This window comes from Balaenoptera borealis (assembly GCF_965194805.1).
Source record: "Balaenoptera borealis genome assembly, chromosome: 16".
Lineage (NCBI taxonomy): Eukaryota > Metazoa > Chordata > Mammalia > Artiodactyla > Balaenopteridae > Balaenoptera > Balaenoptera borealis.
The window spans coordinates 87368594-87382514 of NC_138872.1; the positions used below are offsets into that span (position 1 = coordinate 87368594).

The 13921-nt window shown below is 57.9% G+C and overlaps 1 pseudogene across 1 annotated transcript in view; it reads right to left on the bottom strand.

The window, feature by feature from the left end:
- LOC309613187 (kinesin-like protein KIF19) overlaps window positions 1-11994 on the bottom strand; it is a 29307-nt pseudogene extending 17313 nt beyond the window's left edge. Inside the window, exons 1-8 of the transcript XR_014249792.1 lie at window positions 11536-11994; window positions 9865-9975; window positions 8251-8486; window positions 7309-7445; window positions 6966-7097; window positions 5704-5892; window positions 2480-2633; window positions 1619-1741 (exon numbers count right to left, since the gene is read on the bottom strand). The product of XR_014249792.1 is annotated as a kinesin-like protein KIF19 (transcript). The remainder of the gene's footprint in view (window positions 1-1618; window positions 1742-2479; window positions 2634-5703; window positions 5893-6965; window positions 7098-7308; window positions 7446-8250; window positions 8487-9864; window positions 9976-11535) is intronic.
- Window positions 11995-13921: the final 1927 nt, after the last annotated feature.

A 13921-nucleotide genomic window follows, 5' to 3' on the forward strand; every position in this document is an offset into this window, starting at 1 on the left:
AATGCCACCGAACTGGGTCGTTTAAAATGGTTCAAGGGGTGAATTTTATGTTATGTATATTTTGCCACAAAAAAACCAAAATTCAAACAAGCCATGGAGAGGTTTTTGAAAACCCTCCCCTTGGGTAACCACTGCTACCATTTTGGTGTGTGCCCTTCCGAATCTTTCTCTGTGCGGTTTTATACATATACATGTATCTAGAGAGATACACATGGGGAGTTTTGGGGGTGTGGGTTCAGCTTTGAGGGGTTTACGTAAATTATATCAGACTGTAGCTGCTGTTCTTTAACTTGCTTTTCTGGTCTAATGATGTGTCTTAGAGGCTGTCCGTCTGCACAGATGGGTCTACCCCATTCTCTGTAACAGCTGCAGAGTGGGCCGGAACAGGGACACAGCAGGCACCTGTCCCCTCCTCTTCAGCGGGCACTTTGGGGCTTTCCTGTGACACAACTTCCCTGAGCACGTGGGTCTGAGTTTCTCTTTGGTAGATGTGGAAGGTGACATTGCTGGCCGCAGGGCACACGCACTTGAAGTTCCACCAGAAGTGCACACTGGCCCTCAGTCTGCACAGACACACTCTCTTTAGCGCTCGGGGCTCAGCTCCCTTGCCGGAGTCAGTCCCCCTTGGTGGAAGACCCCTCTAAACTCGGCCTTCTCTGTGGTTCTTCCTTGCGGCGCCCTGTGGCTTTCGTTCAGAGCACTTGCCACAGTTGGCAATGAAACACTCATCTGTGTGGGTTCTTGTCTCATAGCTGCCTTCTCCTCTGCTAAGCTCAGGGTTCGTGTGGGAGCAGAAGCTCTGATGATGTTGGTGCTGATGCCGATGATGGTTTTATGGTGGCGCCTCGCTCAGAGCTGGACATTGGGAAGGGCTCATCCCTCGTCTGTCGACACATGGTAATAATGGTAGTAAAATAACACGTATCATATGTTGGCCACTACTCACTCCTGTGCTAAGTCGCTAATGTGCATTATCTCATTGACTGTCACACAGCCTTAAGAGATGAATCCTTTACACTGAGTACAGCAGTGTAGACAGAACAGCACAGCAGTGTGAGGCATGGACTCCGGAGCCAGTCTCCCTGGGCCCCAACACCAGCTCTGCCCCAGCTGTGGTAGGTTAGAGAAGTTGCTTTATCTCTCTGTGCTTCAGCTGCCCACTCCGTAAGATGGGATCATAATAGGACCTACCTCCTAGGGAGCGGGTTGTTGAGAATTAAGTAAATCAGATCACACTGAGAGCTTACAGCGATGCCAGGCACAGAGATAAGTCCCTTCCCCGAACCCTGTGAATGTGGCCTTATTTGGAAAAAAGAGTCTTTGCAGATGTAATTAAGGATTTGAGATGAGATCATCCCGGATTAGGGAGGGCCCTAAAATCAATGCCAACTGCCCTCATAAAAGAGGAGAAGGAGAGAAGCAAAGGGAGGAGGAGAAGGCCCCGTAAAGGCGGAGCAGAGACTGGAGGGATGTGGCCACAAGCCAAGCGCCAGCAGCCATGGGAGCTGGAAGGGACCCTCCCCTAGAGCCTCTGGAGGGAGAGCTGTAGAACTCAGTGAGCAGGCAGGAGAGTAAAACAGAGGGAGCGGGTGAGGGAAGGTGGGAGGGAGCGGCCCACCCTCCTCTTGATGTTCCTGGCTCGGTACGCGTACAGCAGGGTGGTCCGCGACTCCTCGAAGCGCGTGCTGGCTGGGCTGATGTGGGCCATTATCACCCTCCGGCTGTTCCCTCCCAGGGTATCCTGCTCAGTGGAAGGCGCCAGCTGGGGGTGGTGGGAACCGGGGTTGCCAGCTGGGGGTGGTGGGAACCGGGGTTGCCAGCTGGGGGTGGTGGGAACCGGGGTTGCCAGCTGGGGGTGGTGGGAACCGGGGTTGCCAGCTGGGGGTGGTGGGAACCGGGGTTCCCACCTGCCCGGGGGCGCCATCCCTCCCCTACCCGTCCCGGGCTCCTCTGGACCAGCCCATCTGGGGTTCCTGCTCCAAACCCTGAGAAGGGCAGCTGAGGCTGGACCAAGGGGTCAGTGCTCAGGGAGGTGACTCTCAGGATGAGATGGACCTGCTGCAGGCCCGCCCCATCTGACTTCCACTCTGATGCAGGTAGATTAGACCAAGAGGCCAAACTTACAGAGCCATTTATTTGTTGCTTTCCTATCTGTTTACCTACACCCTGCCTTGCTGTAGAATAGAGGTGACAGCATTCAGCTCAGTATGAAGAGGAATTTTCTCAGACCGTCTGTGATGAGACAGACAGCCTTGGTGAGGTAATGAGCTCCCTGTCCCTAGGGGTGTACAAGCATGGGCTGGAACACACTCAGAGGGATGGAGGGGAGATTCGAGCAGTGACTAGAGATGATTTCTCCAGATAAAGCAGAGATTTTCCTGCTTTCAGGGGTTCCTGGAAGGGCCCTTAGGCCCAGGTAAATCCTGAAAGATGCAGTCAGATGCTGCAGCCACGCCTGTCTCTGGCCTGGGGCTCATACCTTCAGCAGGCGCGTGTGAGTTTGCTGTCCCGGAAGTTCACATATTGCGCCTGGCTGCCGCCCTCTCGCTGAGTGCGTTGATGCAGTTGCCCAGCGCCAGCAGGCAGCGGTTGATGGGGGTGCCCTCCTTCATCCTCTTGCCTCGGTTCTGGGTCTGAGTGAGAAGAAGCCAGCTGGAGGGGAGGTGGTCCTCCCCCACCCCCGACCCCGCCATCTCCCCAACCCAGGCCCCGTGGGGAGGGGACTGAGGTCCAGAGGATGCGATAACCCCACCCCACCCTGGGAGGCTCAGGGTGGTTGCACTGACTACACTCCCACAGCCCAGGGACTGGAGAGAGAAACGACACCAGATTCTGCGGTGGAATACCACACAGCCAGGCAAGGGGGCAAGGTAGAGTGTTTACCAATGTTGAAAAGATGCTCTCTGTGAAATGAGATTAAAAAGGGCTCAGAGGGATGCCTGGGCAGAACAGTCCCCTTTTTATGATAAAAATACGAATGTGTGCGTTTTCGCGAGAAAGCCCCCCCAATGCCGAAGCTTCCTCGCCCTCCCAGTCTCAGCCTAGTGGTCCTCCTGCGGGAGTGCCCACCCCCCTCACTCCACGGGGGGACCACGCCACCCTGTACGTTTCCTTCAAATTGCTTGGCTCTCTCGGCAATTATCTCGCTCTTTTATGCGTTTGTTATTTCCCTAACTGCTCCCCACAGAACATAAGTTCCATGATGGAGCTGTCACCTTGGTTGGCCATCTGTCCCCAGAGCCTGGACACTGGCAGGCGTCTGGCCCGCAGCGCGGCTGGATGTCTGAGCACTGAACAAATGTATAAAGATGCCTGAAGGGGCCTTAGGAGGACACACGCCAAACTGCCACCGGGATGATTGCCTCTAAGTGCAGCCATTGTGGGGACTTTAATTTTCTTCCTTTGGCTTAACCATATTTTCCATATTTTCTGCACTGATTTGGTTACATTTGAAATCAGAAAGGAAAATAACGTTTTCTCTTTAAGGGACATGGGTTTTAGAGCCAGTTTGGAGCACGGCTTGAGAACGGCTTAAGTGACATCTCAGACAAGTCTCCCAGCCTGTCTCAGTCTCCTTATTTGTCAAAAGAGGCAGTTGCTCTGGTCATGGTGAGGATTTGACAGGCAAGGCCAGCTCAGAGATGGGCCCACAGAAGCGAGCAGTAAACATGAGCTGCTACTTTCACTGAGTGGGAGCTGCCAGCATGACCCAGGCCACGGCAGCTGCTCACGTGTCACGTGTCTGTGCCACAGAATTTGGGGTTTTGCTCAGAGGCCTTGTGCCCTGGAACAAACTCTTTTGTGAGTGATTTTCTATGAAGAAATGACAGACTGTGATAGGCAACCAGGCCTGAAGACAGTCCCTAGGCCACCTGAGTATACAGCCCAGAGAGGGACAGGGGCCTGACCAAAGGCACACAGCTATTTGCAGCAGAGGGAGAACAAGAACCTAGGGCCTGAACCCCTGTCCAACGGCCTCTCCAAGAGCTAAGATCTGAGGAGGCTGGTCTCCACCTTGCCCCCTGAGCACATGGCCAAGTCCAGCTGGCACGGGCAGACTCCCAGGGTTCCATCACACTCGGCTTGGTCTACATGAAACTGTCTGTGCCCACATCTGTCTGTGTATGAACCACGTCTTTTATTTTCTGTATCCTAATGTTTTGTCATCTTGGGGCCCTGCTGCCCCTCCCAGGGTTGCCAGTTCCTTCTGATAACAAACAAGTCACCCGTGAGCACACCTTTCAAAAGCAAACCAGCCAACCCAGAGCCCTCACCCCACCCCCTCCTCCTTGGGGCTCCCACACTCTGGGCCACTGTCTACCTGCCCTCATCACCCAGGGCAGGTACCAGACAACCAAAGACATCCTCTGTGCCCCAGAGCCCGCTGGAATTATTCAAACTGGCCAGTGCTCAGCCTGCCTTCCCATGGAAGTCACGAGAGAGGCTCTGGCCCATGTTTTCCCCTTGTTCCCTCTGCCTCCAGACCAACCCTGGTGCTTCCCCGTGTGGCCCGGCCCGGCTTCTCCTGCCCCCTCCTCTTGGGAGCTGTGAGTAGCAAACCATTTCTTCAATGGCAGTCATCTCCTGATCTGCTGGCCTTACTGTACCTCAAATTTCATACCACATTAATACAATACATTGAACCTGTCGGCCTCTGGGCCAGCTGGCCAGGCTCTGCTCCTTTCAGCAGCCCAGGCACCAAGGGCAGGGCCAGGTGCAGGGCAGGTGAACGAATGAATGACTGAATGAAGCAATGCAATGACTGACAAACCCCAAGGACTCAGAGCATAGCCTGCAAACTGGAGGACAAATATCATCAGTGAAAGGCACGGATTTGGGCCAGATCCCTCCAGGTCCAAAGGCTGGATCCACCTGATACCTTTGTGCAGGCGAAGTCACACCACCCCGAGTCTCAGCCGTGCATTTGTAAGCCAGGCATGAGGCCGCCTACCCTACGGGCGTCGGGGGATTAGGTGGGTGATGAACGCTAAGTGCCTGGTGCATTAGGGGGACGTGAGAACGTCCCTTGTTGATAATATTACTGTTGTTCTGACCTGGCCTCCATCAGGCACCTTCTCTGTTCCTGGCGCTGGGCTGGGTCCTGTCCTCAAGGACTGCTCCGGCCCCTGGGGCAACGGTGCGCACAACCCTCCCTCCCAGCAACAGGTGCCAAGAAGGACAGCGAGCCAGGGGCGCGGGCGCAGCAGGCAGGTCCTCGGAGGGCATCCCGACAGCCACCCCGCACACGCTGCTCCCTCCACCCACCGAACTCCTGATGACCTTTCAGGCTCAGCCCCGAGGCCCCACCCTCCTCTGGGCTCCACAGCCTCTGTGTGACCCCGAATCTCAAGGCGCAGGCCTCCCCGTGCTGTAATTACCAGCTACACATCTGTCTCCCGCCCGCCCCCAGAGGCTCAGAGCTCCCCGCGGGCGAGGGTCTGGGGGTTGCTCATCTTCACGTCTCTGGTGCCCGGGAGAGCCTGCCACACAGGAAGCCCTCCATAAATACTGGCCCCGCGGGAGTGACCCCCAATACCTGCTGAGAATTCATTCACTCAGCAAACGTGTAGCGGGCACCTCCCTTCGACCGGGTGCTGTCCTAGGTGCTGGAGACAGTGTTCAACAAGGATGGACAGGGTCCTGCTCCCAGACTAAAGGGCAGATGGACACAAGGCGAGTAACGGAGATGAAGAGGACAGGAACCTGAGGCGCCAGCTCCAAGCCCCCCAGGTCCACCATGGAGAGCCTCCCAATGTGCACTTCCTCTGCCATGTCTGTGCCGTGGCTGCGCCGGTGCACGGTGACCTGCAGCACGGCGTGGGAGCGGGACGACATCTTGCTGGTGGCGGTGGACTCCTGTGTGCACTGCCAGTTGCCTTTGGTGAGGAGCTGCGTGGTCTGAGGACAGAGGCAGAAGCGGGCAGACGGTCAAGGGCCCCTAAGTAGCCACACGCTCCCTGCAGAACAAGAGAAGGAGATGTGCCCTCCCGAGCTCCTTCGGGCAGCTCTTCCCCGGCTGGGATGCTGATGACAGAACCGCATCCAGTGGAAGCAATTTCTGGTTTGTGGCATGAAGAGATTAATTAATCGAGTCAACTAATCCAGCAGGAATGGCAGATTGCTGACACTTGTTTCACCATTTCTGCCTCCTCTACCCATGGCAGACATCACCAATGGATTACCCATCTCTCCCCCACCAAGCCCTTTTCCATATGGAACTCCAGGCAGTTGTACAGATTTGCTGGAGTTGGCGAGTGGCCTGAAACCCACTTGTGCGCAAGCAGCTGTGGAAATCAACCCAGTGAGCCTCTGCTGGGCACCTACTGTGTGCCAGGCCTGCTAGGACCACAGAGCATTGTGGAGAGAGACTCATATAGTTGTTGTTATTAAAGAATAGGCAAGAAGTCTCCCCTCCTGCATCTGGAACCCATGAGGGACGGTGCTAAGGGCAGGTGGCCTCATGCCTACGCCAGCATGGCTAGAGCACACGGTCATCCAGGGCCTGGGGGCCGAGAAGTCCATGCTGTTCAGAGGCAATCAGGAACCTTTGAAATGTTCTGAGCAGACGGGAGGCCCACCCCAAGGGCTGCACAGAGAGAGACTGGAGGGAGAGAGAAAGACAGAGGGCTGTAGAAATGTTTACAGCTTGCCCTCGTTATGGGAGCCATACTTAGGATCAAGATGGCAAACAGATTTCAGACCTGAAGTCGACTCTGACTGCGACTGCCTGGAGTGCTGCAAAAAAAGAATCCCCACCTGCACCTGGACGCAGAGGGAAGAGTGCGTGATCCATTGGTGATGTCTGCCCTGAGCACAGGTGAGGAGAGCGGGGACGTGGTACAGAAGTTTGCTGTTCCCTTAGCTCGAAAGCAGCTTTGGAGCTGTGTGTCTGGCTCTGCTCTGTGAGCACTGGTGAGCGTGGCTGGCGTGGAGGAGCCACATGTCCCTCCGTGGGCCCCCGTGACCCTGAGCTCCTGGGTGTTTGAGGCGGAGACCTCCGCGATGCCTGCGATCTGGATGCTGCCCCTAGAATCTTCCCGCAGGTCCAGACACCCCGAGGACGGGTTCAGGAGGTCCCAGATCACTTCGTTATAAATCTGGGATGAGACAGAAACGCTGGAAGCAGTAGGTCTGATGCAAAAGAAGCACAGGGGCTTACCTATCACTGGGGCTTTGCATCTCCAGAGAAGTCTGGAATGCCCTGAGGTTTCCCACAGGCTGGGGGGCCCTTGGGGTAACACGTGGGGTTTCGCACTCATGATCAGGCCCATTTTGCAGACAGGGCAGCCGAGGGGGTGGGCGGCTCACCTCGAGGCAAGACATGGACACGCTGCAGTCCGTGCTCTCACGGGTCTCCTCGATGGCCTGGAAGAGGTCAGTGAGCATCTGCAGGTAGATGCCGGGCCCCGCGTCCATGCGCAGCATCGTGTGGGTCTTGCTGGCACCTGCAGGAGGCATGGGATGCCCACCAAGGCAGGGCTCCTGATCTGGGCTCGGGCCCCCCCGGAGCCTGGTCACACCTGCTGCCTGTACTGTGCAAACCGCCCTGGCTGCTCTGACATGCTCAGTTTCCATTTTGGAAACAAGAACGAAAAAAACCATGTCTGAACAGCCTGATGGCTACTGTGGGGAAGAAAACCTGGGCAGCGAAAGCGGGAGGATACAAAGCGAAGATGCAGACAGTATCAGAGGAGGGAGGCCCAAGAGATGTCTGTACTTCTCTCCATATTCGCTTTAAGGTGTTTGTGTTGTTCTCATAATAGGAGAATTAACGTATGTGTTAAACTTTCTAAGCGGTCCCTCTTCATGGGATCCTCACCTCCTCCGTTCGCCCTGTACGAAGGACCAGATGGCCCTCTTCCTTTGCTAGAGCATAGCACATAGCAGGTGCTCCCTAATGTTTGTTGAATGAAAGAATGAATGAATGAATGCCATAAACAAGCTGTGACTTCGGACCAGGTTTCTCAGGGCCTCAGTTTCCCCACCTGCATAGGGAGGGGATTAAGGCCCGTCCAGCTCTGACCCTCTGTGATTCTAGTTTTCAGGCGGAGAGGCAGCTTAGCTTCCCAAGTGTTTGCCGACCCCAACTTGTAACTGCAGAGGAGAAATCTGTGGTTCTCATGGGCAGAAAAGTGTAGGCTTGGGTTGAGCTCCACACTCACTCCTACCAGCTGTGTAACCTTGGGGAAGTCCCTTTACCCCTCTGAGGCTCAGTTTTCTCATCTGTGACAGGGGGATCGTTCTACCTGCCTTTCAGGGCTGTTGAAAGAACCAAAGGAGCCAACGGATGCAGAGGGACCAGCGCAAGGCCAGCACATACGAGGTGCTTTGTGCTGTTAGGAAGAACTCCGCTGCCACCAACCTCATTCCCTCTGGGGGACACTGGCCTTTGGCAGCACCTGAGGGGCTGTGGGCAAACACCATCACGTTGTATCCAGAAATGACGCCTTCCACTAAGCGCTGGGGGGTGGCAAGTACACATCTTTCTGCGGACAGACGGAAGGAAGACAGGCAAATGCACACTCCGACCAGAGTCGGACACCTGGCTGTCTGGAGAGGACAGGTGTGTGGTGCCTGCAAACACCCTGCTCCCCCTGGACACGGACAGGGACCTCCACAGTGGCAGCCAGCCCAGCCACGGCGCGAGCCCCACCCCAGTCCTGCAGCCGCCTGGACCACGCCGAGCCCCACGGTGAGACCACGGTGAGGGAGGATCGCACGAGAATGTAAGTGATAACTCCCACCACGAGGCCTGACAGGTTTGGTACCAAACAGGTATGAGTCCTTTCCAGGGCTTCTGCATGAATTGAGAGAAATCAAAAAGAATGCAAAGGACTGGAAAGTAGTGACAGGGTTGGGAAATCCGGGAAGGGCATTGTGACTCCTCTTATGGGACAAAACTAGGACCAGGAGTGAAAGTTTCGGGCTGGCGGAATTTCATTTAGGGCAGCAGTACGTAGCGGTAGGAGTGTGTGGGTAGTGAGCTCCCTGTCCACAGGGGTATTCAAGGAAGGACACCTCCAGGGCTGGTGTCTGAGGCCGTGGGCATTTGGCTGGACTGGATAGAAAGGACGGTCCCCCTTCCTCTGCCTTCCCTGAACCCCCTCTGGGCCTGCTCTTCATCTCACTTAACTGTCCCAACAGCCCTGGCTGGTGACACGAGTCAGAAGCATCTGAGCCCTGGTTGGACAGACTCCAAAGCTGGTGCTGCTTTCCTCCAGCCTTGGACTTACACTGTCTGGGACCTTGTCCTGGTTCTGCAGCTCTCTAGCTGTGTGACCTCAGGCCAGTTGCTGACCTCCTTAAGCCAACACCTCACCTGTCAAGTGGGGATAATATCACCGTGTATTTTACAGAGTTGCTGTGACGCTTGGAAGACAAGGCGTGTCAAGCACTTAAGCACAGCACTTGGCATGCAATAGCTGCTCAATAACTGACGATGACCTGGTCCTTCTACTTCCGACGGCATTAAGATCTCGGCAATAGAAGAAACCTGTCTGCCCAGAGAGCTCGGCCTGTTTCCCTGGCTGGGGTGTGAGCCCCTGTGGGCAGGCAGTGTCTTCTAGCCCCGTGGCGGACAGCACACGGCTTTGCTGGATGGATGGGTGGGTGGACAGACAGGGACACACAGAGGAATAAATGAGAATGCGTGCAAAGCCCGGGCACCTGGCGGCCCCCGGCACCCATGGAAGGGGCCTGCTACTTGTCCCTGCAGTGACCCAGAGCACCAACTTCCTCGTGCATCGGGGAGACCCCATGAGACATCACGGATGAGGTCACCTGGCCGCCAAGTCCTCCCACATGAGGACACCCTTGGCAGGCCTGGCCCAGCGGGGCCGTGGGGTGGTGGGTAGGGCCGGGCACCTGGGAGGTGTGCTGGTCGAACACAGTGTCGAAGATGAAGGTCTTCTCCCGGGACCGGTGTGTGTGCAGTGTGTCCTCAGGGTCCTCGCCGGGGTCCATGAGCGCCACCATCTAGGAGCAGTGAGAGGCAGGGGCCGGAGGAGGGGCCGCTCACAGAATCAGGGCGGAGGGAGGACCCCAGGCCTGGCCTCTACCCTCAGTGGCATCCAGGGGCTCGGCCCGGATCCGGGAAGGGCTGCAGGCCTCTGCGCTCACCCCCAGACAGCCTCCCCACTTCCATCCGAGGGTGCAGCATCTCCTGGCTGCTGCACCCCGAAGCCATGACTGTGAGCCCCCAGGCCTGCTGGGCTCTGCTCCCAGTCCTAACAGACCAGCGCCCAACCAATGCCGAATCCCTCGGGCCCCGCCTGGACGGCAGCCCAGACGCCCATGAGCAGCCGGCCTGGGCGCTGAGGGCTCGGCGAAGAGCCTCGCCAGCCACAGCGCCCTGAGCAGCACCTGCAGGTGGGCAAGGGGCTTTGCGGATAGTAAAGCACCTAGCCAGAGGCCTTGCTACCGCGATGTCTGCACGCAGCCCTAGGGATATGCCTTCCCCACCCGACGACCTCTTGCTCAGGGGGCCGCGCCACCCAAAGGAAAGGGGAGAACGGAGGAGGGGGGCCGCAGGTGCCTGGAGGGGGCAGGACCCATCCAGCTCTGCAGCTCCGTGCTGTCTCTCTGAGCACCTTGGGTCTCTCCTTTCTCACATAAATAAGTAATTATACAGTAAGGTGTACGAACGCCTCTGGGGACCGGGACGTTCAGAAGAGCCTTTCCCAGGGGGCAGGGACAGGGCAGCTGGAGACCAGTCGAGCTGTTTACTCTGGTGCGGGGCCTGGGGTGCACCAGGCAGTCTTAGGGGCAGGACTGGGCCGAGCAAGAGCCCCAGCACCTGGCCACCCGCCCATTTCACCCAGGGCTGCCAGAGCTCCCTGGGAGGAGGTCAGCCCCCCTCACACGATGGGCGACGTGCCAAGATTTGGGGACTGATGAGATGACTCTGAGAGCCGCTATGGATTCCAGCAAATTATTTGCCTTAACAGTTATTCCAGGGGCACTGCCTGCTTTCTCTAACTTGTGTCGTTTTAATGAGTGAAGTGCACACAGTTTCAAGACTTGTCAGCCTGTGGGACAACAGCTCCTGCCCCGCCCCTGCTGCCCCGACTCTTGTGGCTGACATTCGGGCTGTCACCGCCCTGTCTGTACAGAACACGGGCCCCTACGTCCCGCCTCCCAGTGCAGTCATGTCATAAATTTAGTTAGAGCCACGCCGTCTCCATGTTAAGACTATCTATGTAAACGCTCTTCAAAGCTCAGCCAAATCCCTTCCTGCAAAACTTTGTTCCCCTCAATATAACAACCGTCCTAACGGGTTTTACTCGCTTAGGTCGCCATGAACTCAGCACTAATCCACACCAGCCTCCTTGCCCAGCCCCCTCGGCACGTTTACACGCCCCAGACGTCCTGTGCACTCATCTCCCTGCAGTGTCACCCCCGAGCTCCTCCCCTGGCGCCCCCATCCCCCGACCCGGGGTCCTTTGCCCTGGAGTGCAAACGCACATCCCGGGAACATCCTGGGTAAAGCTGCCTCTCTAGTGACAAATGGGGAAATGCAATTCAATTTTCTTTTACCCCAAATTTGTCATTTATGCTGGCAAGTGACGACCACGGGCACCGACACTTCTGCGCTGAGAGCTCAGCTTCTGAGCCGGTTCCCAAGGAGCAGGAATCCTTGGCGACGTGGCGGCGTGCCGTCGCGGTCCTGCGGGGCCCTCTCCCAGCTGCACACCTAGCCCCCACCTGCTGAAGCGCCGCCCGCCCCTCCCGCCCTGTCGCGGCTCACGCTCCCCACACGGCCCCGCCCGCTCCCGCTCCCGCCCCCGCACGAGGGCCCGGGGCGGCCTCCGGACCGCCCCTCCCTAGAGACCGCCGACCTCCCCCCCACCCCCCGCCTCCAGGCCGCTCAAACGTGTCGTCAGTGACCGCCTCTGTCCGCTCCATTCTTCTCCGTGCACCCAGCTCCCCGACATTATACTTTCTCTCTTGCTCGACGCCCACACTCCACCCCACCCCCACCAGGAAGGGAGCTGGGGCCGTGGGGGGCACGCCCTTGAGTCCCCCCTCCCCCCGGCTCCACCCCAGTGTCTGGAACGTGCCGGCCACTGTGAGCACTGATGATAAGTTTTCCGCAAGGGAGGGAGGGAGGCGATCACACGCGGGCGAGCTCCGCGACCGGTGACACAGCCCCACCCAGTCCCCGCCTTGTGGGCGATGACGGAGACCCCTTCCTCGCGTTCTGCGTCGCTGAGCGGGCGGGTCCGAAGCGCCACCTGCTGGCGGGACACCGCGGCAGCTGCCTCCCAGTCCTCCCAGGGCACGGAGACCCCCGCCCAACCTCCCGCTCACCTCCCAGGAGCCTCCCACTCCTGGTGAAGCAGTTAAGGCCGCTGAACCCCCAGGCCCCACCGGGTGCTGACTTCCAGTTCACAGCTCACGACGGTGCTGAGAGGAGCTCTGTGATCAGGTCACCCTCCTTAGTCTGAACTGGGGCGACTGAGGCACAGAGAGGTGAAGTAACTTGCCCAAGGTCACACAGCGGCTAAGGAGTCCTACCACCTCACCCCGGCTTCTTTACCCCACCACCCGAGGGACCCAAACCTTCACGCAGGCTGTGAGCACTTTCAGAGCAAAAGTTGGTTTTCTAAGTAGAAAATCTCTGGGCTCTGCTTCCCATCATTCTCTGCCCCACCTCCAGCCCAGTTCTAAGGGAGTCCCACAGGAGGCCCTCAGGGATCGCGCCGACCCGGGCCTCGAATCCTCCTTAGTCTCTATGAGCTGTGAGCCGCCAGCAAGCCAGCACAATGCTTTTGGGCCTCTGCTTTCTCGTCTGCAAGATGGGAAAGTTCCTCCTGGTAGAAACGGTAGCTTATAGTTCTCCCTGAACGGGGACAGGGACACGACAGGGTCTCTCTGTAACCAGCCTACAGGTCAGGGGCAAGTCCCTGGCCTCTGCTTACCCCAGTCTAATGGGCTGAGCTTCCACGTCACCCAGGAGACAGGCCTCGGGGGGCCTGATGGGGCCGGGGTAGGGGGTGTCTACACCACTTCATCTGGGGGTTGTGGCCCAGGCCCTGAGCTCCCTGGGAGTGAGATTCAGAGGGCAGGGGTGAAGGAACATCTGGAGGTGGGGAGCAGGGGGTCGCCAGGTCCCCTGAGGGAAGGCTAAGCAGAGCAGGGGCAGAGCCCTGGACGGGGACCCCGGCTGATGACAGAGACCTGACCTGTGACAAGCAGGCACCGGGGGCAGCGGGTCAGGCAGCCCAGAGACACGCAGCCCGAGCGCTGGCCAGGCACGCGGAGGAGAACCCTCCCCGTGAGCGGCTGGTCCTTGGGCTCCACCTCCCTCATGGCTGGGCTGCCCGGGGCCGGGGAGGGGCCGGCAGTGGGGCGGGAGGGCTGGCTGGCTGGAGACGTGAGCTCCTTGCTCCCTGCTATACTGGCAAGAGAGACCTGTCTGCCTGTCAGCCCCACCCTGCCCCGCTGACATCAGCAGGGCCCCAGGAGCCCAGCTGGTCCTTAAGTGTCTCAGCAACTCAGGGACTGCCCACGTGGTTCGGGTGGGCCCCCTCGCCTAACGCCATGGCAACCCCAGGGTTCCTACATGCCTCACCTGGCCTGCAGGTGCACCTGCCTGAGATCTGCACCCACCAGGCTTGGCCCTGGAGGCTTGTCCCCACCAAAGGGGGACACAGGCCACCAGCTAACATTTGATGAAATAATCCCCTAGGAATACTCCTCCCCAAAGACACATTTCTAAAGCAAACTTGAAATGACCCGCGGGTTTTCTTGACTTCTAGGACATGGTTTTTAAACCCCTTACCCACGCTGCCAGTCTGCACCACAACCCAGGGCCCGACTCCCATTAACCATCAGGCGTATTTACTGCTTAAATGCTGAGCTCAACTTTTCCATCGCAGTCTCCAGGGAAGTCACTACACCGTGAACCAAGCAGGCTGCA